Genomic DNA, 24,614 nt, shown 5'->3' on the forward strand with positions numbered 1-24,614 from the left:
AGATTTCCATTAGTTCTTTGTTACGTGCTAAAATGGTGAATCCGCATTTGGCTATATGAAATAAACACTGTGGAGTCGTCCTGTCTGCATCCACACCCGGGATCACTCAATTCATTATCACTTTTTTTCTGTCTTCTCTCTGTCTCGGTTATTATCACTATTTTCTGTAATGCCCTTTTGCGTTTTTCAAGATGTTTAGTTCATGCGATTACATACTCGATTCCATTCCAGTCTCGGCCAACTACCCAGCTGACTCTGGCAGCTTCTAGCTAAACTAAAGCGAATATAGCTACGAGGACTCCTAACACATCTTTCTAGGAAAATCACACACATTTCACAAGATAACTTTAAAGTATTGAAGTGAATATAAACAGAAACATTCCTTCAATCTAGTTGAAATAAGACATTCAAATGCACTGTATAAACAAACTAACATTTGCTATCCAAGTTACATAGGCTTAACTTAGTCCTCTGTCCTATTCTACTCGGGTGGATGTCGCCCTACTATTTATGGTATTTGAAATTCTATAAATAATTTTCTTCCTTTTCTTCTAATGACAACAAAAGTCATAATATTTCTTGGTTAATGATGCGAAGGGGGATGTAAACTTGATGGTTGCTTTCTAAGTCTTGTACAGTACCTGTACTTCTTGGAATGTTCTGAAGAAATATCCTTGTGCATTTGTATTGTATCAGCAAGTGTTATGTATATATACGAATTTCTTTTGACTTCTTCAATGTGACTAAGTATCATTCTTGTATAATAAGCTCTGTATGTCCATTGTTCAACACTAAAATATGATTGGCAACTTGAGTAAAGAAAGTGGTAAAATATCAGTACTTGTAGATCTTTTTATATTTACTGTAACAATAATTAGCAAGTTTTCATCAATTAAATATGTTCTAGGTAGTTGAAGTGTGTTAGTTATTTCAACAAGGTTTGAATTCATGGTAAAATAATTTTTACTTTCTTAAAATCATTTAATACCTATCTTAACCCCTCTTCTTTATTCTTCTACCTAGGAAATTCCCTCTTAAATGATATTAGTCATGCTTGGTTAGAAAATTAAAATATAACCCATAGCCTTCTGAAATGATTTCATTACATTTTGAAATTTTACTTACATACCCTTGTTTCCCATCTACTCCCCTTCTTGTTAAAGAAAAACCAAATTCGAAGTTAGTATACTTAACCTCAAATGTTTTTGCTACAAAACCAACTAATTAAAGCAAGAATTGCAACAATACGAAAAAAAATTATTCTTACTCCCTTTTTGATGTAGACTTCATCCCCTATCTTGTAATCTACTGGCTTTAATCCTTCTTGATCTTTGTCTACCAAGATGATCTGGGCTTCTAGATTCTTCTGTAACTGCTTATGAATTTCCTATTAAAATTACTAATTCATCTTCATGATGTCTTCAGAATAATTTGGCTGTATTGGCCGATTCAGCCATGCATATGGTAATCTTGGTTCATATCCCATTAGTGCTTTTTGGTGTTGCTTGTGTACTGGAATGATTTCTGGCGTTTAGTGACAATTGGACTAAAGGTAAATTGATATCTCATTCAGGATCCTGTCCTACTATATACCTTAATGCATCAAGACTTTCTGTTATTCCTATCTACTAAACCATTGCTAGCTGGATGATACGGTTGTATAGTTACTTTCTCTATTTTGGATACATCACAATTTTCTTGTACAAGAGAGTTACTGAATTCTGTACCATCATCAGATATTATAAGCTGTGGATGGATGGGTGTATGATACTTAGGGCAAAAGCCCAGGCACTGAGACCAAGAAGGCCATTCAGCGCCGTAATGAAGAGAAAATATATTTTATTAAGGTAAATGAATTTATGAATTAATGAAGGAAATTAATAAATAAAATGAAGTGATGTGACCAATAAATAAAAATATGAAGTTTAATGAATAATGTGATATATAAATAAAAAATTTAATGTCATTAAAATTCTGTGATGTAATAAATATATTAGAAAAAATTAAATATCGTTAAAAATTTTTATACACTTTAAAAAACAGATAACAGAAATATCTGCTTCATCTCCTAAAATATCGGAGAGGGATTTACCCTGGAAATATCTTTCTCTTTGGTTAAAATATCTGAGGCAGACTACCAGAAAGTGGTCCACTGTTAGTGTCTCGTCACAGTAAGCACACTCTGGAGGGCTGCTTCCTTCTAAAATAAACTGTTGGGTTCAACGAGTGTGCCCAATCCTTGATCTGGTTAAAATAACCTCTGTTCGTCTGTCAAGCTGCAGTGACGAAGACCACGGCAGTATATAATCTCTATTTCTATATTTTTTATTATTGGCAAGAAGAGGAGAAGTCCACCTTTCTTGCCATTTACTTAAAACATAAGATCTAATGGGACCTTTTAGGTCTGTATGAATCACTTTTCTGAAAGAGGTTTCTGATAAAATACTGGCAGCTTGCGCTTCCCTGCCTGCCATCTCGTTTCCGCGAATCCCCACGTGAGAAGGGACCCACCAGAAAGAGGCTGATTTACGCCGACAATAGATACGAAAAAGCCACTCCTGAACTTTTTGAATTAATGGGTGAAAGCTATTAAATTTTTTTATAGCTTATAAACTGCTTTTAGGGTCTGAATATACGACAAATTAGTGTCTCTACTCTGAAAAACTAAATCTAGGGCAGAGACTACGGCTGTTAATGCGGCAGGAAATATTGATGCAGTCAGGTAATTTAGCTTTGCATGCTGTATCACCAAGGATAACAGCGTAACCAACACCACTATCTGACTTAGATCCACCTGTATAGATCTTTGTAAAATTAGCATGGGTAATGTCGAGCTCAAGAATTTTCCCCTAATCTCTTCTTCAGTGCAGTCCTTTCTGTTAAACAAGTTCTTACATACTAATGCTTCTGGAATAAAGCATGGAGGATTTACAGGATATTCTACTTCCAGGACTTTCTGGGATTTAAGATGATTATTCCTAACATCCTCATTCAGTCGAATCTGGAATGGTTTAGAATCTCTTGTACAAGAAAAAACTTCGAGTGTTTGTTGCCTTTAGTGCTTGAAGGGGGGGGAGCACTTTTGGGAGCACCTTGCTCATTCTTAGATCAAGGTAAATGCAATCTAGCTCTTGCCTTCTAAAGCCCCTCAGGAGAAAATGATCTGTATCCAGTATTCCTTTATTTACATTAAAATGTTTTACAGGCTGAGGAATAAAGGCAGCCATAGTTCTAAAAGTCATATAGCCTCAGAAGGGATTTCTTATCAGCCCCCAACTAAATATTATCAACCCCATTGTTTAACATTAAACATTTACACTAAGCCATGTTAATTTATGGTCTAGAGTCATCCCCAGAAATTTTACTTCATTTTCATAAGGAAGGATAGACCCTTTTAGACTGAGTGTGGGAACCTCTTCCACACGCCAGCACCTGGTAAATCTTACTGCAACTGTTTTGGAAGAGGAGAATTTAAAATCATTCTCATCAGCACATTTAGTAATAGATGGAATATATACCTTTGCAAATGTTTACATACAGACAAGGAATCATATCCTGGGCAGTATATTGCAAGGTCATCGACAAAAACGAGCATTTAACAGGGGGCGAGATTTTTTCAACCACACTATTTATTGCCACTGAAAAGAGCGGTACTGTACACTTAAAACGCTTCCTTGATGAACTCCTTCCTCCTGCTAAAAGGTTGGGAGAGGGAGTTTCCCACTCTTGCCTTAAAAAATCTCTGTTAAAAAGGAATATATAAACCTGATCATTCTTCCACATATGCCCATCTTGTGTAATTGTTTCACGATGCCAATTCTCCAGGTAGTGTCATATGCTTTCTCCAAGTCAAAATATATGGCGATGGTCTGACACTGTTTGGCGAATCCTTGCTGGATTTGGTTGGTCAGCCTCAGCAAGGGATCACGGGTGGAGCGGTTTTTCCTGAAACCAAATTGAAATGGCGATATTAATCCCTTGGTTTCCAGGTGCCAAACTAGTCTAGTATTTATCATTTTCTCCATTAGCTTACACACACAGCTGGTAAGAGCTATTGGTCTATAGCTGGTGGCTTGGGAAGCATCTTTAGGCTTTTTAATAGGTATAATTAAGGATATTTTCTAGTCCTTGGGTAAAATTCCTGTTTCCCATATTTTGTTTATAATCTTGAGTAAATATTTTTGGCATCATCTGGGAGGTGTTTAAGCATTTCATATATGATTGTATCCTCACCTGGAGCTGTGGATTCACTTGAGGAGAGCGCCTCACGAAATTCTCTTAGGGAAAATTTGTACTTGTATGGTGCAGATTTTCCCAAATCAAATTTCAGTCAATTCTGAATTCCCAATTCTTTGAAATTCTGGAGAATAATTGTTAGAGCTGGAAACTTTGGAAAAGTGTTTTCCTAGCTCTTTGACAACTTCAGTGGGCTCTGTGATTAGTGTCTCATTTATTTTTAATGACGGTAATGGTGACGCAATAAATTTTCCACTCAGTTTCCTTATTTTGCGCCACACCACTCTTAGTGGAGTCTTGGAGTTTTATTCCATTAATACAGTTTAGCCAACATTCTCTTTTGGCTTTCTTATAAAAGCGCCGCTGCTTGGCCAAAGCATGTTTGTAGATTAATTTAGACTGAGGGGAGCCACTAGTTCCGTAACGTCTGTAGCACTTCCTAGTCACTTTCATCAGAATACCACGTCTTATTCCACCAAGGAACTGCAGGTCTACGAGGTTTGCCTTTTGTATTTGGAATCGAGCACTGGCACTCTTCAAAGTAGATTCAATGAAGTAATGGAGATGAGGAAAATAAATTATCTAGATTTAAAGTTACTGAATTCATCCCAGTCAGGAAATTATTTAAATAAAAAAGTGATGTGCACCAATAAATCAAATGGATGAAGTTTAATCAATGCCATTTAAATCTTCATTAACAAAAAATTTCAATGTCTTGTTAAGAAATTCTAGGTCCAGTGTAATAAATTATTAAATAATTGTTAAATATCATTGAAAAATTTATAATAACAAAATATCAGACAGGGATTTACCCTGAAAATATCTCTCTCTTTGGTTAAAATATCTGGGGCAGACCACCAGAAGGTGTGCTCCACTATTTTAGTGACTCAATCACATTTCTTTGCACCTCTGGAGGCTGCTTAAATCTAAAATAAACTGATGGGTTCCCGAGTGTGCCAAATGGGGTTTGGGCATTAAAATCTCGTTAAAATAACCTATGTCTGTCAAGCTGGAATGACGAAGACCACTGAATATTATCCCTAATACTTTTCTATATTTCTTATTATTGGCAAGGTATAGTGAGAGAGTCCATCCTTTCTTGCTATTTACTTAAAACATAAGATCTAATGGGAGTTTTTAGATCTGTATGAGGGACTTTTTCTGAAAGAGGTTTCTGATAAAATATAGCACTTTCCATTCACTATCTGCCATCTGGGGAGAGAATTAAATCCCCACGTGAGAAGGGACCCAACAGAAGAGACTGATTTACATCAACAATATATGTTTGAAAAAGCCACCCTGAACTTTTTGAATTAATGGATTAAAGCTATTAAATCTTTTTAATAGCTTAAAAGTTCCACTTCAGAGTCTGAGTATAAGACAAAATTAGTCACTACTTTGAAAAACTAAATCTGGGCAGACACTACGGCTGTTAATTCGGCTGAGAAATTCTATTTTATCAGGTCAGGTAATTTAGCTGATACCCTGTATCACCATGATAACAAGGCAACCAACACCACTATCTGACTTTGATCCATCTGTATAGATCTTTTTGTAAAATTAGTATGGATGGATGTATGATATTTAGGGCAAAAGCCCAGGCACTGGGGCCAACAAGGCCATTCAGCGCCGTAATGGAAAGAAAATAAATTATGTTAAAGTTATGAATTCATGAAGGAAATGATTAATAAATAAAATGAAGTGATGTGACCAATAAATAAGGGCATGAAGTTTAATGAATGATGTGCTATATATAAAAAAATTAATGTCATTAAAATTCTACGTGATATAATAAATTAAATAAAATTAAATATCGTTAAAAATTTTAATACACTTTAAAAAAAAGAGATGATAGCAGAAATATCTGCTTCATCTCCCAAAATATCAGACAGGGATTTACCCTGAAAATATCTCTCTCTCTCTGGTTAAAATATCTGGGGCAGACCACCAGAATGTGCTCCACTGTTAGTGTCTCGTCACAGTAAGCACACTCTGGAGGGCTGCTTCCTTCAAAAATAAACTGATGGGTCAGACGAGTGTGCCCAATCCTTAATCTCGTTAAAATAACCTCTGTTTCTGTCAAGCTGGAATGACGAAGACCATTTATGGTAGTACATTATCCCTAATATTTCTATATTTCTTATTATTGGCAAGAAGGGGAGAAGTCCACCTTTCTTGCCATTTATAAAACATAAGATCTAATGGGACCTTTTAGATCTGTATGAGGCACTTTTTCTAAAAGAGGTTTCTGATAAAATACTAGCAGCTTTCCTTCCCTAATCTGCCATCTCGTTTCCGCGAATCCCCACGTGAGAAGGGACCCAACAGAAAGAGACTGATTTACGTCGACAATATATACGAAAAAGCCACTCCTGAACTTTTTGAATTAATGGATGAAAGCTATTAAATTTTTAATAGCTTCTAAGGTGCTTCTAAAGTCTGAGTATATGACAAAATTAGAGTCACTACTTTGAAAAACTAAATCTAGGGCAGACACTACGGCTGTTAATTCGGCAGTAAATATTGATGCAAAGTCAGGTAATTTAGCTGTGTACGCTGTATCACCAAGGATAACAGCGCAACCAACACCACTATCTGACTTAGATCCATCTGTATAAATTTTTTTTAAAATTAGTATGGGTAACATCGTGCTCTAAGAATTTTCCCTAATCTCTTCTACAGTGCAGTCCTTTTTGTTAAACAGTTTCTTACATATTGATGCTTCTGGGATAAGCCATGGAGGATTTACAGGATATTCTACTTCCAGGACTTTCTGGGATTTAAGGTGATTATTCCTAACATCCTCATTCAGTCGAATTTGGAATGGTTTAGAAACTCTTGTACCAGAAAAACTTCGAGAGTCTGTTTCCTTTAGTGCTTGAAAGGAGGGATTTTTGGGAGCACTTTTCATTCTAGCCATGTATCGCAACCCTAGCTCTTGCCTTCTTAGATCAAGGGGAAAATGATGTGTCAACTTATATGCTTTCAACAGGCGAAGTTCTAAAAGCCCCTGAGCATATTCTCAACCCCATGTGTACAACGTCCAGTTCCTTTAGCTTGGTTTTACAGGCTGAGGAATAAATCTGACAGCCACAGTCTAGCTTTGATCGACACAGAGAGTCATATAGCCTCAGAAGGGATTTCTTATCAGCCCCCAACTAAATCCAGAGACAACCTTTAAAATATTCATAGATTGTTTAACATTAAACTTTAGGGCATTTATCCAATGCTAGCCCATGTTAATTTATGGTCAATAGTCATCCCCAGAAATTTAACTTCACTCTCGTAAGGAAGGATGGACCCTTTTAAACTAAGTGTGGGAACCTCTTCCACACGCCGGCACCTGGTGAATCTTACTGCAACTGTTTTGGAAGAGGAGAATTTGAAACCATTCTCATCAGCCCACTTAGTAATAGCATTAATAGACCTTTGCAAATGTTTACATACAGACAAGGAATCATATCCTGGCAGTATATTGCAAGGTCATCGACAAAAAGCGAGCATTTAACAGGGGCGAGATTTTTCAATCACACTATTTATTGCCACTGAAAAAGTGTTACACTTAAAACGCTTCCTTGGGAACTCCTTCCTCCTGCATAAAAGGTTGGGAGAAGGAGTTTCCCACTCTTTACCAAAAAAGTCTGTCTGATAAAAGGAATATATAAACCTGACCATTCTTCCACATATGCCCATCTTTGCAATTGTTTCATGATGCCAATTCTCCAGGTAGTGTCATATGCTTTCTCCAAGTCAAAAAATATGCCAATGGTCTGACACTTTTTGGCGAATCCTTGCTGGATTTGGTTGGTCAGCCTCAGCAAGGGATCAAGGGTGGAGCGGTTTTTCTGAAACCAAATTGAAATGGCGAAAGTAATCCTTTGGTCTCCAGGTGCCAAACCAGTCTAGTATTTATCATTTTCTCCATCAGCTTACATACACAGCTGGTAAGAGCTATTGGTCTATAGCTGGTGGCTTGGGAAGCATCTTTATTAGGCTTTTTAACAGGGACAATTATGGATATTTTCCAGTCCAGCAGGTAAAATTCCAGTTTCCCATATTTTGTTTATAATCTTCAGTAAATATTTTTGGCATCATCTGGGAGGTGTTTCAGCATTTCATATATGATTGTATCCTCACCTGGAGCTGTGGATTCACTTGAGAAGAGCGCCTCACGAAGTTCTCTTAGGGAAAATTTGTAGTTGTATGGTTCAGATTTTCCCGAATCAAACTTCAGACACATTTCAGAATTCCTAATTCTTTGAAATTTCAGAATTCCTAATTCTTTGAAATTCTGGAGAATAATTGTTAGGGCTGGAAACTTTAGAAAAGTGTTTTCCTAGCTCATTACTTTACAAATTTTCACTGGGCTCTGTGATTAGAGTCATTTATTTTTAGTGGGGGCAATGGTGATTCCATTAACAAATTTTCCACTCAGTTTCCTTATTTTTTCTAAAGCACTAGTACACCTTTAGCCACTAGTTTTGTAACGTCTGTAGCACTTCCTAGTCACTTTTCTCAGAATACCACATGTCTTATTCCACCAGGGAACTGCAGGTCTACGAGGTTTGCCTTTTGTTTTTGGAATCGACCCTTCAGCACTCTTCAAAGTAGATTCAATAAAGTAATCATAGGCATCTAGATGAGAATGAAAGGTCAAACTCCTTATCTAGATTGACACCCTTACTGAATTTATCCCAGTCTGCGTCCTCTACCTTCCACTTAGGTAAAACTTCAGATGGAGCATTCAGAGTATATTTCAAATGGATCGGGTAGTGATCACTTCCATTTAAATCTTCATTAACAGACCAATTAAAATCAAGGTGAATACTAGTTGAAGAGATACTAAGGTCCAGTACAGAGAAATGATTATCGTGAATGTTGTGGAAAGTCATTGACTCATTATTATATAGGGTAATAACATCATTCCTGTCAATACGGTCTTCGATTAATTTCCCTTTATTATCTAAAAACCGACTTCCCCAAAGGGGGTTGTGGGCATTAAAATCACCTAGCAGAAGTAAAGGAGCTGGAAGTTGGTCAATTAACGACTGAATATCTCCAATGTTAAAAGCAAGGTCTGGTGGAAGGTATAAGGAGCAGATTGTTATCCTCTTTTCCAAAATGACTGAAATAGCGACAGCTTGTAGTGTTGTATTTAATTGTATTGTGGAGTGCTGTAGAGATTTATTAATAATAATTGCAGCACCTCCATGGGCACGATCACCAATTGGGGGATATGATTTAAATATTGAATAATTTAGTCCAGGATTATAAACAGAGTTGCCTAACATTGTTTCCTGTAGGCATATAATCCCTGGATTGAATTCATGCATTAAAACTTTAAGGTCTTCTGTATGGGCTCTGAGACCTTTACAGTTCCACTGAAGGATATCGAGCATGAATGCTAAGGTGGTAAAATGTGCTACTTCCCACTCCTTGGAGGGGAAGTACTGTTCCTAGGGTAGAGTGGGAAATTCTCCTTTATAAGAGATTGTTTTCTTAATCCCTTTTCATCTGAATTGGAGTTCAGGGTCTTTGGTTGATCTTCATATTTTTTATTATGAACCTGATGTTCAGAATTACTACTGTGGTTCTGTGCACCACTAATCCTATTTGTCTTAGGGCGGCAAGACTGAATTGAACTCAGATGTTTTTGTTCTGAATCTACTTTTGGAACCACCTTTCTAGGAGGAGAGATGTCTTCCAAAACACTGAACCCATTTGAAGTTTTTATTATAAAGTTATCATTATTTGGGGAAGTATTTCTTGTGCGTTTCTTGGTAGTTGCAACTGTAGTTTTATTATTATTTTTGTTTGTGGCTGTGGCGATTGATGGCTCTGAACTAGCTCTATCTAATTGGGATTGTTCCTTTAGCTTATTTTTGTTTGAAGTATTTTCAGAATATTTTCCTGAATTATTGGTTGATTTTGGCACCCTTATTTTTGGAGATGAATCGACAGCTGTGGATGTGGTGGAAGATAAATTTTCTGTGCTTTTGGAAGTACAATTTTTGGTATTGGACTCCAAAGCACTTGCCGACGAAAGTTTGGAGAATTTCATTATTATTTATAATTCTAAAAACAGCAGGTTTGCGATATCTACTATCAGACGCAGTTATTGGTGGCCTTACATTGCTGGAAGTCTTAAGTTTTATTACAGATGCATACATAGAGTTGGCACTTTTGTTTGCCCCCATTACTGTGCGCTTTGCTTCACTAATGCTGATATGTTCGTTATCAGCCACTGCCAACACTTCTTGTTCAAATTTATATCTGGGACAAGCCCTAGAATTTGGAGTGTGATCACCCTTACAAAGAAAACAGTATCGGGCTGCTTCGCAATCGTCAAAATTATCGTGCTCTGCAGAGCACACAGGACATCTTTCATTATTATTGCAAGAGTTTTGAATGTGGCCATATTCAAAGCATTTGCGACACTGTTTAGGTTTCTTTATATTTTTTAACCTGCATCCTCTCATGGCCAACAATGATGGTATCAGGTAGGTAATTGGAGGAAAAGGTTAAAAGGATAGCTGCATCACCACCCAGTTTTTACATGAGATACACAAGGAGGACATCGTGGAGAATCTCCTCCTCTTTAAAAACATGCAATCTTTTGAGTAAACTACTCCTTTCAGTGTATTAAAGAATCTGCGAGATGAAATAGATTCAATATTTCCACTTTCAGGAGGTTTAAAGTTAGATAACAGAACTGCTTGAGTCTCATTTCCAGCTTTTATTAGAAGGTTCTTTCCATACCGTTTTAAATTTCCAATGGGAATGGAACCAACCTTGCTCTCAATGCAGTCAGCAGCTTTTATCAAATTTTCCCCCCCCCCCTCCTTGTAGATAGCAACATGCCATAAAGGGGGAGGAAGAGCTCTGGTACATGGGACTGGTCCATGTGCTTCAGTTTTTGGAATAAAGTCAAATGGCTCATCATTCAAGTTTTTCACTGAAAACACTTTCGTGCTGAGAACTGAGTCATTTAGAATGTGGCCATGGAGTCTTTGTTGTGCCTCACTAGCTTCCAAGGGAGAGGAAAATTTGACAAAAGCAGAGAATGACTGCTTATCTTTTTCTAGAATTAATTTAATTCTTTCCACTTTGCCAAATTGTTTTACTACACTGTATAAACATTCGTAATCTAATGACAAGCTTACATTAGTGCAATAAAGGACCCTATTATTTGAATCAAATCCACCAGATTTATTAACACCCTGGTGTCTCAGTGTTTGGTTCTGTCCAACAGCCAAGCCCGTATCCATGTTCATGCCAGAAGTTGTTACCAGTGCCGATAAGTCGTCGGATCCAGGAGAGGGAGAACTAATAGCCAAATCCATAAGTTTAAACCAGTCCACATGCAAAAGTCCAAAAAGTGCACACCCGACACCCAAGAGCCCCCGCACAGACCCCGACAGCATATCAAAAAGGGCAAACTGGGCAGCTCTACTGCCCAGCTTCCCCACCCCAACACACTCCCAAAGCCCATGAAGAGACCCCAAGATGCCAAGCATGCACACATCAGACCACCACACACAAACTGGTTCATCCACCCACCCAAAACTGCTTGGTTATATCAAGAAAGTATCGTAGATCAGTCAGGTATTTGAATTCTCCACCAATGGCACAAGTGAGAGTTGACTCCCAACAGTCCACCCCATACCCTACCCTTTCAGGATAGCACCAGTACGCTTGCAGTGGCCCAGGTATAAGCCAATCCGCCTGCTGGGAGTTCTGCCCCCACTAATGGGGACTGACTCCCCACTCCAACCGTACTGGTGGGCTTCCCGGACAAAAGCCAGAGTCCCACCTCCAAAACCAGCCCCTGGGTTCCGATGGGCTGATCCCCGGAGATGGTTCCGCCCTCAAGATAGCAATGGGAAAAATCCCATCATCATCTCTTAGGTCCAAACTATCTCAGGTGGCGACAACCACCACAACTCCCACAATTAGCTTCGAATGCGAACCCCTTCCAAAAAATGATCCCTTCTCAGACTCACCTAAGCAGTAAAATTTTGCGAATGTGGAAATGTCCACGCCATTTAAACCAAAAACTGTGTAGGATGATTCGTCAGGACCCAGGCCCAAAGGCCAGGGTCCCTTAGCCCCTCACCTCATCAAGGCGTCCTACTCGAGGGGTGCAGGTCTACGAGGTTTGCCTTTTATTTTGGAATCGAGCCTTCAGCACTCTTCAAAGTAGATTCAATAAAGTACTCATAGGCGCCTAGATGAAAATGAAAGGACTCAAACTCCCTATCTAGATTGACACCTTAACTGAATTTATCCCAGTCTGTCCTCATACCTTCTAAAACTTCAGATGGAGCATTACAGCATATTTCAAATGGATCGGGTAGTGATCACTTCCATTTAAATCTTCATTAACAAACCAATTAAAATCAAGGATACTTGTTGAAATAATAAGGTCCAGTGCAGAGAAATGATTATCATGAATGTTGTGAAAAGTCACTGACCCATTATTATATAGGGTAACATCATTCCTGTCAATAAGGTCTTCGATTAATTTCCCTTTACTGTCTAAAAACAGACTTCCCCAAAGGGGGTTGTGGGAATTAAAATCACCTAGGAGAAGTAAAGGAGCTGTAAGTTGGTTTATTAAGGACTGAATATCTTCAATGTTAAAAGCAAGGTCTGGTGGAAGGTATAAGGAGCAGATTGTTATCCTCTTTTCCAAAATGATTGAAATAGCAACAGCTTGTAGAGTTGTATTTAGCTGTATTGTGGAGTGCTGTAGAGATTTATTAATAATAATTGCAGCACCTTCATGAGCACGATCACCAGTTGGGGGATATGATTTAAATATTGAATAATTTAGTCCAGGATTATAAGGAGATTTGCCTAACATTGTTTCCTGCAGGGATATAATCCCTGGATTGAATTCATGCATTAAAACTTTAAGGTCTTCTGTATGGGCTCTGAGACCTTTACAGTTCCACTGAAGGATATCGAGCATGAATGCTAAGGTGGTAAAATGTGCTACTTCCCACTCCTTGGAGGGAAGTACTGTTCTAGGGTAGAGTGTGGAAATTCTCCTTTATAAGAGATTGTTTTCTTAATCCCTTTTCATCTGAATTGGAGTTCAGGGTCTTTGGTTGATCTTCATATTTTTTATTATGATCATAATGTTCAGAATTAATACTGTGATTCTGTGCACCAATAATCCTATTTATCTTAGGGCGGCAAGACTGAACTGAACTCAAGATGTTTTTGTTCTGAACCTACTTTTGGAACCACCTTTCTAAGAGGAGAGATCTCTTCCGAAACACTGAACTCATTTGAAGTTTTTATTGTAAAGCTATCATTATTTGGGGAAGTATTTCTTATGTGCTCCTTGGTAGTTGTAATTGTATTATTATTATTAAAAAGGTTTAACCAGACCACTGAGCTGACTATCAGCTCTCATAGGGCTGGCCCATAGGATTTGGTTGAAATGACAGGTCTAGCACTGTGAACAAATAGGTCACTTGAATGAAAATGAAAAGCTGCAAAAAGGCATACGCTTTCATACTGGAACACACTCACACAAATACATTTATACTTCTTTCCATATCCACTCACTAAGAAGTTATATTAAAATTGAGAATAAATTGAGTAAAATTTTAAAATTTACTTGCTTTAAAATTCATTAGACTGATTGATTGAGTTTTAAGGTTTTATCAATTAACTCACAGCTTCCCATGGACACTAAAATGCGTATTACTGAAAAAGTTGAAGATTGACAAAATTTCTTTTATTGATCTATTTCCAAAATTTAATAATCGCTGTAGGTTATATTTTGGACATTCACACAGTACAAGCCTAACTGCTAACAACACTTTGCAATCTGGGCATTTGGGAGGAGGGCCACACGGACTGCTCATTAAGTGTCCATGTGTCAAACAAGTATGGCCTATTCGAAGACGTGTCAGAATTACTTGTGTGCGTCTTTCTCTCTGATATGACGAACTCCATTTTCCAATGTTGGATTTTATCTGTTTTAATTTATTACTTTCAGGTTCTTCATTCCACATATTTTGCCATTTACTTACAATAATTGTTTTTATATATCTTATATAGTCACTAATAGGGATGTCTACATTTGCTCTTATCATATGGATTGCTTCTTTAGATGCTTTATCAGCCTCTTCATTTCCCTTAATCCCTACATGGTCAGGGATCCAACATATTTCAATATTTTTTCCCTTATTATACAATTTATGAAGTGAAAACTTAATTAGTACAATTTTTTTTATAGCTTTGAATGGCTTCTATAGCGCTTCTGGAGTCGCTATAAATAACAAAATTATTACATGAGGCTTCTCTAATTTTATTTTTATGGCTGATGCTATTGCACATAACTCAGCTGTAAATAAAGAGGCATTATCTGGTAGAGAGAACTGATACGTTTTACCTGGTGATACTGCAGCATATCCCACTCCGTATTGTGACTTAGATCCGGATTGTATGTTCTACTGTATGTTGTCTATGGTGTTCTGGAGTATATGAATTTTTTGATAAATATTTTAAGTGTGTACAAATTCTAATTTTATTCATTGCCCAAGGAGGAGGTAATTTTAATATTAAAGGTAATTGTATATTTACATTTAGCAAATCAATCTTCTACCTCTAACTGGGAAAGGAGGTGGATGACTGTTTATAAACACATCTCTTAATCCAAGTAATTTTTTGGTTGGAGAATCATTTGTCTGAATTCTCAGAGCACTCTTCATTGATACTAGCTCTCTATGGAGAGAGAGAGAGAGAGAGTACAGAGAGAGAGAGAGAGAGATTCAGAGAGAGAGAGAGAGAGAAGATGAGAGCTCATCATTGACTTGTAAAGAAGACACTGGTGATGATCGAAAAGCTCCTGAACTCATTCTAAGGCCTTCATTATGAAATGGGTCTAATGTTTTCAGCGTTACGTCTGATGCCAAGCCATATATTTCGCTTCCAAAATCAATGATAGACAGCACTGTTGTTTTATACAGTAAAGTAAGGGTATGTCTATCGGCTCCCCAAGTAGCATTCGGTAAGTTTTTTAATTAGGTTTAATGCTCTTTTACATTTTGATTTCACGTATGTTATGTGGGCTTTCCAGTTTAAGTGAGTATCAAATACTAATCCCAAAAATTTTGCTGTTTGACCAATTGGTATGGAATGATTTCTGATTATTAAATCTATTTCAATATTTTTCCACTTTTATTTTTATAATAAAACATTAGTGCCTGAGTTTATTGTATAGAAAATTTAAAGCCTACAGAAGAGGCCCATTCATCTATTTTTATTACAGTTTTATTAATGATTCACTCTGCATGTTTCACGCGAGATGCTGAATAATATATGGCAAAATCATCCATATACAAGTTACTTTTAATTCCAATTGGTAGATTATACTGATATTATTTATTGCTAAAGTAAACAGTGTGCCACTAAGGACGCTTCCTTGTGGAACACTATTTGTTGGGAATTTCCTTGACAGACTTCACTGTATATTCGTTGTGCCGATAGACTGCATGATCAACCCACGAACTACTGAAGTGACTTAGCCCCCATGTAAGGACAAACGAGTCACATACCAGGTTTTCTCAATTTACTTGCAAAAATAAAACCATCTCAACCATCACCCTTACATAACAATCACACAAACCCCCCAAAAAACGCACTAACGAATTTACAATCTCCACACCTGCTTCAAGAAACACATGGGCTGCACAATTGCCCTCAACCTCAAAGAAACCACTGGAACCTAACCACAACTAACACGACGCCACCGCAGCACACAAACGCCCCAACAGTTTCTCTTACCCAATCATTCTCACTACAATCACATAGGAGCACTCACAGTTGTTAACTTTACGCAAACTTTTGGGAGCCCAACCCACATGTCTGTCACGAACGGGATTCCTGGAACAACAAGCCCGAGATCAGCGAACGGCAGTCTCACTTCCCTGTCCAGGCAGTTGCTAATTGGGTTAATTCACTTCTAGTTACTCGGGCTTAAGGACCCCAAACTCACAACAAATCACTCAAACAAGCAACAAGACAAAACATGACGCTGCATACTGCAGCCGTACGTGCATTTCAGAAAATGTGCAATAACAGTCGTGTTTATAACGTGCCTTGTTTAGTAAGTTCCCTCCATTCTGTCAGCCCCATATCGTAGGGAGTTTGCAGCGAAAAAATCCCGTGCACACAATTTTTTCTCAACATTTTCCATCCCCCCCAAAAAAGGTAGGAAGATTCAGGTGGAACGTACTAGTCAAGCAAACTCTACGCGGACCATCCGCCAGCATTAGTAGCGGCCCGAACTCCTCCGCAGCGCTACGAGATGAGGTTGGCTCTTGACTACAGTACAATGAATGACATGCAGTATGATCACTCAAATGAAATTCAATATATACAATCAAAGAAAAATTCAATAGCAGACACGTGCATTACAATACAATGTGCATAGCAACAGCAATTAAGGACACAATGGGTGTCACCAGCAATGTAAATCAATGGAACATAGAAATCAATTCACTCAGCTAAGCAAACAATCCAAGTAGTAATTAATAGAACTTGTAATTTTGCTACAAGACCGACTAATTAAAGTAAGAATTGCATCAAAAAGGAATTACTCCCAAGTCGACCAATGAAGGTAAACTTAGCAATAAGGAGATTACAACACATGGAAGTGATTCAATGCAATCAACACACGACAATGCTCTCATCAAGGCATTGTCGACATCAATACTTAAGCATGAGACATCAAAAAGCATCAATAATAAGCATGAGACATCAAAAAGCATCAATAATAAGCATGAGACATCAAAAAGCATCAATAATAAGCATGAGACATCAAAAAGCATCAATAATAAGCATGAGACATCAAAAAGCATCAATAATAAGCATGAGACATCAAAAAGCATCAATAATAAGCACGAGACATCAAAAAGCATCAATAATAAGCATGTCACATCAATAACAAGCATGAGACATCAAAAAGCATCTATAATAAGCATGAGACATCAAAAAGCATCTATAATAAGCATAAGACATCAAGAAGCATCAATAATAAGCATGAGACAAAAAAGCATCAATAATAAGCATAACAATATCAAAAGCAAGGCCTCAGTATAGATGGCTACGTCAGTAGTAATCAGCGATATAAAATACATGCAAGTTCAAATGAATATAGCAACTCAATGGCCTAATGCACCTCATGCAATGGCAAGATTCGCAGCTATCAAATGCAATACATTAATTGTTTACCACTTGACCTTCGTATTTTGTTGTCTGTCATACAATTAAGAGATTTACTGCTCTGACTAGCAGCATACAGGTCGTGGTTTGTGCAACTTCACACACTTCATTCTGGTTCATATGAACTCACAATTGGTCCTGCAGAGTCTTGAGGGGAATTCTCTGTGATGTTGAGGTACAATCAGATAATCACACTTCCTTCACCACTGTGGATGCCCCTAGTAACCGCTCCTGTCGCATACTGAGGCACACCCACCTATGACCCTATCCCCTCAAATCCCTTCCTGACTTCCACACTTTACAGTTCGCCTCGGGCTACGATGCCAACTGTTACACAGTTCCATCTCGAATCCACTCTGCCATTCTCCGTCTCTGCTCAGTAGCAGCTCTTCTTCTCGGCCTTGATGCAGTCTGTTCCAACGCTTCATTCTGATCCTACCTATCACCACCTTCATCCCTATCTATAGCTACCTCTCGATCATCGATCTCGAGTCTATCAGTCTGGTGCATGATATTACCTATCTCACTGTCATCATCACTATCATCACTCTGCTCTCTTACCTGCATTCCAGTACCTTCTTCTTCGTCGACCTCATGCTCACTCAGCTCGAGAGGCACAAGTTGTTCGACCGATCTCAAGTGCTCTTCTTCAAATTGAGCCTTCACAGAACGTTTAAGAGGTGCTAAAGAAACGAGCAGGATAAGGTTACTGCTGATTCATTGGTGACCCAGGTGGTTTATATAGCGACGGACTGACGTCATGCCGAGGAATACAATGAGAACAAGGGTGAGCTTAGTAAAAATAAATACAATGAACAAATACACTTTGAGTTACACAAATGGACAGTAACTGAGTTGAATACAATCTGATACCTGAGAAAGAGGAACACAATATACATGTTGGAGACAGGTAAATATTTACATAAAATAATTTAAATGATTGGGTCTGACTGGATCTACGTGACCCAACAACCTAAGAGCGGCGAATCCAGGAGAGGCAAAGAAAACGGGACGTCAACACAGAAAACCCGTTCAGTGGAGACTTTACAAAAGTATCACCCCTTTCTCACCAGGATAAATCTCCACTATTCGTCCCAAGGGCCACTGACTTCTCTTGCTGTTGTCAGCCTTTACCAGCACAACGTCTCCGATGTGCAGTGGAGTTGGTGTTCCTTCTTTGCAATTGTCTCTCTCTTGAAGAGACTTCAAATACCCATTCCTCTAGAGGGCCTTGAACCTCTCCAGAGTCTCTGTTAGATGGAAGTATTCGTGACAAAGCTGTCGGGTAGTTAATGTGGCATACATTTCTTTGTGAGGCACTACAGGAGGCAACAGGCGAATCACATCGCCCCAAATGAGATGGGAAGGTGTTATTAATCACCGCCTCGGCTTCCTTGATGAGGGTCCTCAGCTGCTCCTCTAAGATGATGGCGTGTCGCAACGTCATGGCGAGGGTCCTCTTGACGACTACCACTATCCTCTCAAAGAGACCCCCCTTCCACGGAGATCGCGGGGTCTGAAATGTCCATCAAATCCTGCGCTCACACTAGAATTGTTGAGTGATGTCCTCCTCGTATACCTCACGCAGGAATGTGCTGGCTGCTCTGAACACCATGGCGTTGTCACTGTATATCTTCGATGGAGCGCCATGGGTTGCAGCGAATCTTCGAAGTAATAGTACAAAGGTGTCTGTGTCCAGCCTGCTGCAGTAGTCAATGTACACTGCATGGCTGGCCAGACAGGTGATAATGAGGAAGTGTCCTATCCCCACCCCCATAACCTTCAAAGGGAGTGCAGTCTACTCCCACTTTCTCAATTGGGCGAAGTAGTCGAACTTGGTCAGCTGGGAGTGGAGGAGGTAGCGGTTATTGTAGAAGAGGCTTGAAGGTGATACTGCAAGCTCTGCACCTTCCTACTATGCCCTTGGCCAATGATCTCAAACTTGACGTTCAACATTCCTGCCGGTAAAGGGTCATTAGTATATTTACACCACAGTGCATGTGTATTACCTGAAGGTGCTCTAGATAAATCACAGTTAGTCTTCCTTTATGGGGCAATAACACCAGCTGGCTTTTACACGACTCACTGTTCAACAAACGATTACTAGAATGATTGATACCTTCTCTAAAAGTTAAATTCAACTGACAAATGAACTTATCAATGTGTTTAGGCACTCGCACACTATTTTCCCAAGTGATCACACACAGAGTTGGGAAATAGTGCCTTTGCTCAAAGTAAACTAATTTCAAAAATGGATCAGCACTACTATGCATGAACTTTAATACGTATTGCATTAATCTAATCATACACATTAATTCCCTCTAGGTTCCACAGTTCAGTAGGTCCGGACAGGCTTCCTTCTTCACGCAATTCTCTAAGGGTAGCAGTTAAGATGTTGCTTAGGTCACTTACAGCAGCTTTGCTTACAGGTGGCACTAGTTCTCCAGGCTGGCATAGATAGTCAGGGCCTTCCTTCCAAAGGTGAATCCGTTCCAATTCCTAAGAGCTCGCCCCCCAGGTCAAGATGTCCACCGGGTTGCAATTGGGGGGGACATACTGGAGACCAAATCCACATTCCTGCTGAATCGAGTTAATCTTCCGAACCCTATTCGAAATGAATGTACTCTTATTTCCCTCCCTGCTGTCTACCCAGGCCATGGCAACTTTGCTGTCTGTCCACACAGTTACATTCTGAATGTCTAACAGTCTACTTAAATGCTAGCCTAGCCTGAACCCCAAAGTTAAGGCTAGCAATTCTAGTTTGGGAATTGTTAATTTAGCCTGCTTGCTAGGAGTCACCCTCATTTTAGGCGTCAAGATGTTACTTTCCCCTTCATCCCTTCGTATGTTATGGCTCCATACGCCTTGCTAGAGGCATCACTAAACACATGCAGGTCACAATTCCCCACCTTGACTCCCCGTTTAAACTTTAGCTCACGAATCGATCTGAACTGTTCCAATATCTTCTTAGCTTTCTCTTGGTTGCTTTTACTCAATACGTCATCTGAACCTACTTTCTCTTCCCACAAATCTGGCAAAAACATCTTACCCTTTACAAACACAGGACTAACCAACCCCAGAGGATCAAAATTAGACACTAGCAAGGATGTAAAGTCCCTGCTCAACGGGTTTTCTTTAGTAAACTTCCTGTTTTCTACAGTGCCTTTTCTCCTGACCTTAGGTCGGGGTATCTAGCCATGTTTTATTTATGTAAATGTGCATTTATTACTTACTCATTTGTGCCCTTTTGTACTGTACATGTGTCAGAGCATTGTTGTGTCTAATCTGTTAATTTTATCTGTCACGTTATCTGTATTTACCTGTCCTGTTTCACATTGAGAACAATTGACCTCGGGGTCACCTGTGTCCTTGTACTGACGTCCGCACGCCGCTTTGTAAGCGGCGTGCTCCCTTAACCCTTAAACGCCTGTTGGACGTTTTAAACGTCGTCCAAAATTGTCTGTCGAATCAGTGGGCGTTGCAAGCGTCGACTGAAAATGCTTTTTTAAATATTCGTGGAAAAATAATGATAGGCCTAGTTTGCGGAAGATTTCAAATCCAGCGCCTCGGCAGATGCTGAGAGTTCACTGATCCAGATGTTTTTTGTTTTTGAGCGTCACCCAGAGGCGCATCTTGACTTCCCCCTTCTGCCCTGTCTCAGAGAGCATCAGAGCAGCACCTTGCGGGAGCGATATTTTTAGCGCAGACGTGTTTGGTTGAACTTTGCGAGTGTTAGCGTATTCGTGCTGCAACAGAACGTTTGCAGAGATATCGCAAAGGCATCAGGAGCGTGAAAGGCGCACATTGCCTGTCAGAAGTGAGCGTGTGAGGCGAGTTTTGGACTTGGATGCTGGAGAAGGACCCAGCAATCAGAGTGACCCAGCTTCTCAGCAGCGTGTTGTTCAGCCACGTGTGACCTATGGCGACCAAGGACCACATCCCGTTCCTTTTATGACCCTAGGAAGCATCGGGGTGTTCTGAGGGGCATCTGAAAACATTTGGGAGGCCTCCAACAGAAGGACAAAAGTACTTGTTGGAGCTCGATCGAGAGCAGGTCGAAAGTCCTGATTTCGGTGGTAGTTGGTCATCTAGCGATGACATAACGCCTGACGTCAGCGATGACGAGTATTTGCCACCAATGTCCGTATGGGATCCTCAGCAGGAAAGTGAATTAGAGTTTAGTGGATTTACTGCCTACGAGGGAGAAAGTGAGTTGGAGGAGGAGGAGGATGACTTGATTGTGGCTGGTGGGATGGATGGATGGATGTATGATATTTAGGGCAAAAGCCCAGGCACTGGGGCCAACAAGGCCATTCAGCGCCGTAATGGAAAGAAAATAAATTATGTTAAAGTTATGAATTCATGAAGGAAATGATTAATAAATAAAATGAAGTGATGTGACCAATAAATAAGGGTATGAAGTTTAATGAATGATGTGCTATATACATAAAAAAAAAAAAATTAATGTCATTAAAATTCTACGTGATGTAATAAATTATTAAATAAAATTAAATATCGTTAAAAATTTTAATACACTTTAAAAAAGAGATGATAGCAGAAATATCTGCTTCATCTCCCAAAATATCAGACAGGATTTACCCTGAAAATATCTCTCTCTTTGGTTAAAATATCTGGGGCAGACCACCAGAATGTGCTCCACTGTTAGTGTCTCGTCACAGTAAGCACACTCTGGAGGGCTGCTTCCTTCAAAAATAAACTGATGGGTCAGACGAGTGTGCCCAATCCTTAATCTCGTTAAAATAACCTCTGTTCGCCTGTCAAGCTGGAATGACGAAGACCACGGTAGTACATTATCCCTAATATTTCTATATTTCTTATTATTGGCAAGAAGGAGAAGTCCACCTTTCTTGCCATTTATAAAACATAAGATCTAATGGGACCTTTTAGATCTGTATGAGGCACTTTTCTAAAAGAGGTTTCTGATAAAATACTAGCAGCTTTCGCTTCCCTATCTGCCATCTTGTTTCCATGAATCCCCACGTGAGAAGGGACCCAACAGAAAGAGACTGATTTATGTCGACAATATATACGAAAAAGCCACTCCTGAACTTTTTGAATTAATGGATGAAAGCTATTAAATTTTTTAATAGCTTCTAAGGTGCTTCTAGAGTCTGAGTATATGACAAAATTAGAGTCACTACTTTGAAAAACTAAATCTAGGGCAGACACTACGGCTGTTAATTCGGCAGTAAATATTGATGCAGAGTCAGGTAATTTAGCTGTGTACGCTGTATCACCAAGGATAACAGCGCAACCAACACCACTATCTGACTTAGATCCATCTGTATAAATTTTTGTAAAATTAGTATGGGTAACATCGTGCTCTAAGAATTTTCCCTAATCTCTTCTACAGTGCAGTCCTTTTTGTTAAACAGTTTCTTACATATTGATGCTTCTGGGATAAGCCATGGAGGATTTACAGGATATTCTACTTCCAGGACTTTCTGGGATTTAAGGTGATTATTCCTAACATCCTCATTCAGTTGAATTTGGAATGGTTTAGAAGCTCTTGTACCAGAAAAACTTCGAGAGTCTGTTTCCTTTAGTGCTTGAAAGGAGGGATTTTTGGGAGCACTTTTCATTCTAGCCATGTATCGCAACCCTAGCTCTTGCCTTCTTAGATCAGGGGTAAATGATCTGTGTCGACATAAATGCTTTCAACAGGCGAAGTTCTAAAAGCCCCTGAGCATATTCTCAACCCCATGTTGTGTACAACATCCAGTTCCTTTAGCTTGGTTGTACAGGCTGAGGAATAAATCTGACAGCCATAGTCTAAGCTTAGATCGACACAGAGAGTCATATAGCCTCAGAAGGGATTTCTTATCAGCCCCCCAACTAAATCCAGAGACAACCTTTAAAATATTCATAGATTGTTTAACATTAAACTTTAGGGCATTTATGTGGCTAGCCCATGTTAATTTATGGTCAATAGTCATCCCCAGAAATTTAACTTCACTCTCGTAAGGAAGGATGGACCCTTTTAAACTAAGTGTGGGAACCTCTTCCACACGCCGGCACCTGGTGAATCTTACTGCAACTGTTTTGGAAGAGGAGAATTTGAAACCATTCTCATCAGCCCACTTAGTAATAGCATTAATAGACCTTTGCAAATGTTTACATACAGACAAGGAATCATATCCTGTGCAGTATATTGCAAGGTCATCGACAAAAAGCGAGCATTTAACAGGGGGCGAGATTTTTTCAATCACACTATTTATTGCCACTGAAAAAGTGTTACACTTAAAACGCTTCCTTGGGGAACTCCTTCCTCCTGCATAAAAGGTTGGGAGAAGGAGTTTCCCACTCTTACCTTAAAAAGTCTGTCTGATAAAAGGAATATATAAACCTGACCATTCTTCCACATATGCCCATCTTGTGCAATTGTTTCATGATGCCAATTCTCCAGGTAGTGTCATATGCTTTCTCTAAGTCAAAAAATATGCCAATGGTCTGACACTTTTGGCGAATCCTTGCTGGATTTGGTTGGTCAGCCTCAGCAAGGGATCAAGGGTGGAGCGGTTTTTCTGAAACCAAATTGAAATGGCGATAGTAATCCTTTGGTCTCCAGGTGCCAAACCAGTCTAGTATTTATCATTTTCTCCATCAGCTTACATACACAGCTGGTAAGAGCTATTGGTCTATAGCTGGTGGCTTGGGAAGCATCTTTATTAGGCTTTTTAACAGGGACAATTATGGATATTTTCCAGTCCTTGGGTAAAATTCCAGTTTCCCATATTTTGTTTATAATCTTCAGTAAATATTTTTGGCATCATCTGGGAGGTGTTTCAGCATTTCATATATGATTGTATCCTCACCTGGAGCTGTGGATTCACTTGAGGAGAGCGCCTCACGAAGTTCTCTTAGGAAAATTTGTAGTTGTATGGTTCAGATTTTCCCGAATCAAACTTCAGACACATTTCAGAATTCCTAATTCTTTGAAATTCTGGAGAATAATTGTTAGGGCTGGAAACTTTAGAAAAGTGTTTTCCTAGCTCATTGGCAACTTCAGTGGGCTCTGTGATTAGAGTGTCATTTATTTTTAATGAGGGCAATGGTGCCGCTACAAATTTTCCACTCAGTTTCCTTATTTTGCGCCACACCACTCTTAGTGG

The 24,614-nt window shown here is 39.1% G+C and overlaps 1 protein-coding gene across 3 annotated transcripts in view; it reads right to left on the reverse strand.

Moving 5' to 3' along the window:
* Positions 1-24,614, reverse strand: part of LOC136836060 (activin receptor type-2A-like) — a 282,286-nt gene that overhangs the window by 205,229 nt on the left and 52,443 nt on the right. The window contains exon 2 of one of the 3 annotated variants that reach the window (XM_067099961.1): positions 1,268-1,512. The exons of the other annotated variants lie outside the window; for them this stretch is intronic. The gene's annotated coding sequence lies outside the window, so the exon portion shown is untranslated. The remainder of the gene's footprint in view (positions 1-1,267; positions 1,513-24,614) is intronic. 3 annotated transcript variants of the gene reach the window in all.

This window comes from Macrobrachium rosenbergii, chromosome 56 (genome assembly GCF_040412425.1).
Source record: "Macrobrachium rosenbergii isolate ZJJX-2024 chromosome 56, ASM4041242v1, whole genome shotgun sequence".
NCBI lineage: Eukaryota > Metazoa > Arthropoda > Malacostraca > Decapoda > Palaemonidae > Macrobrachium > Macrobrachium rosenbergii.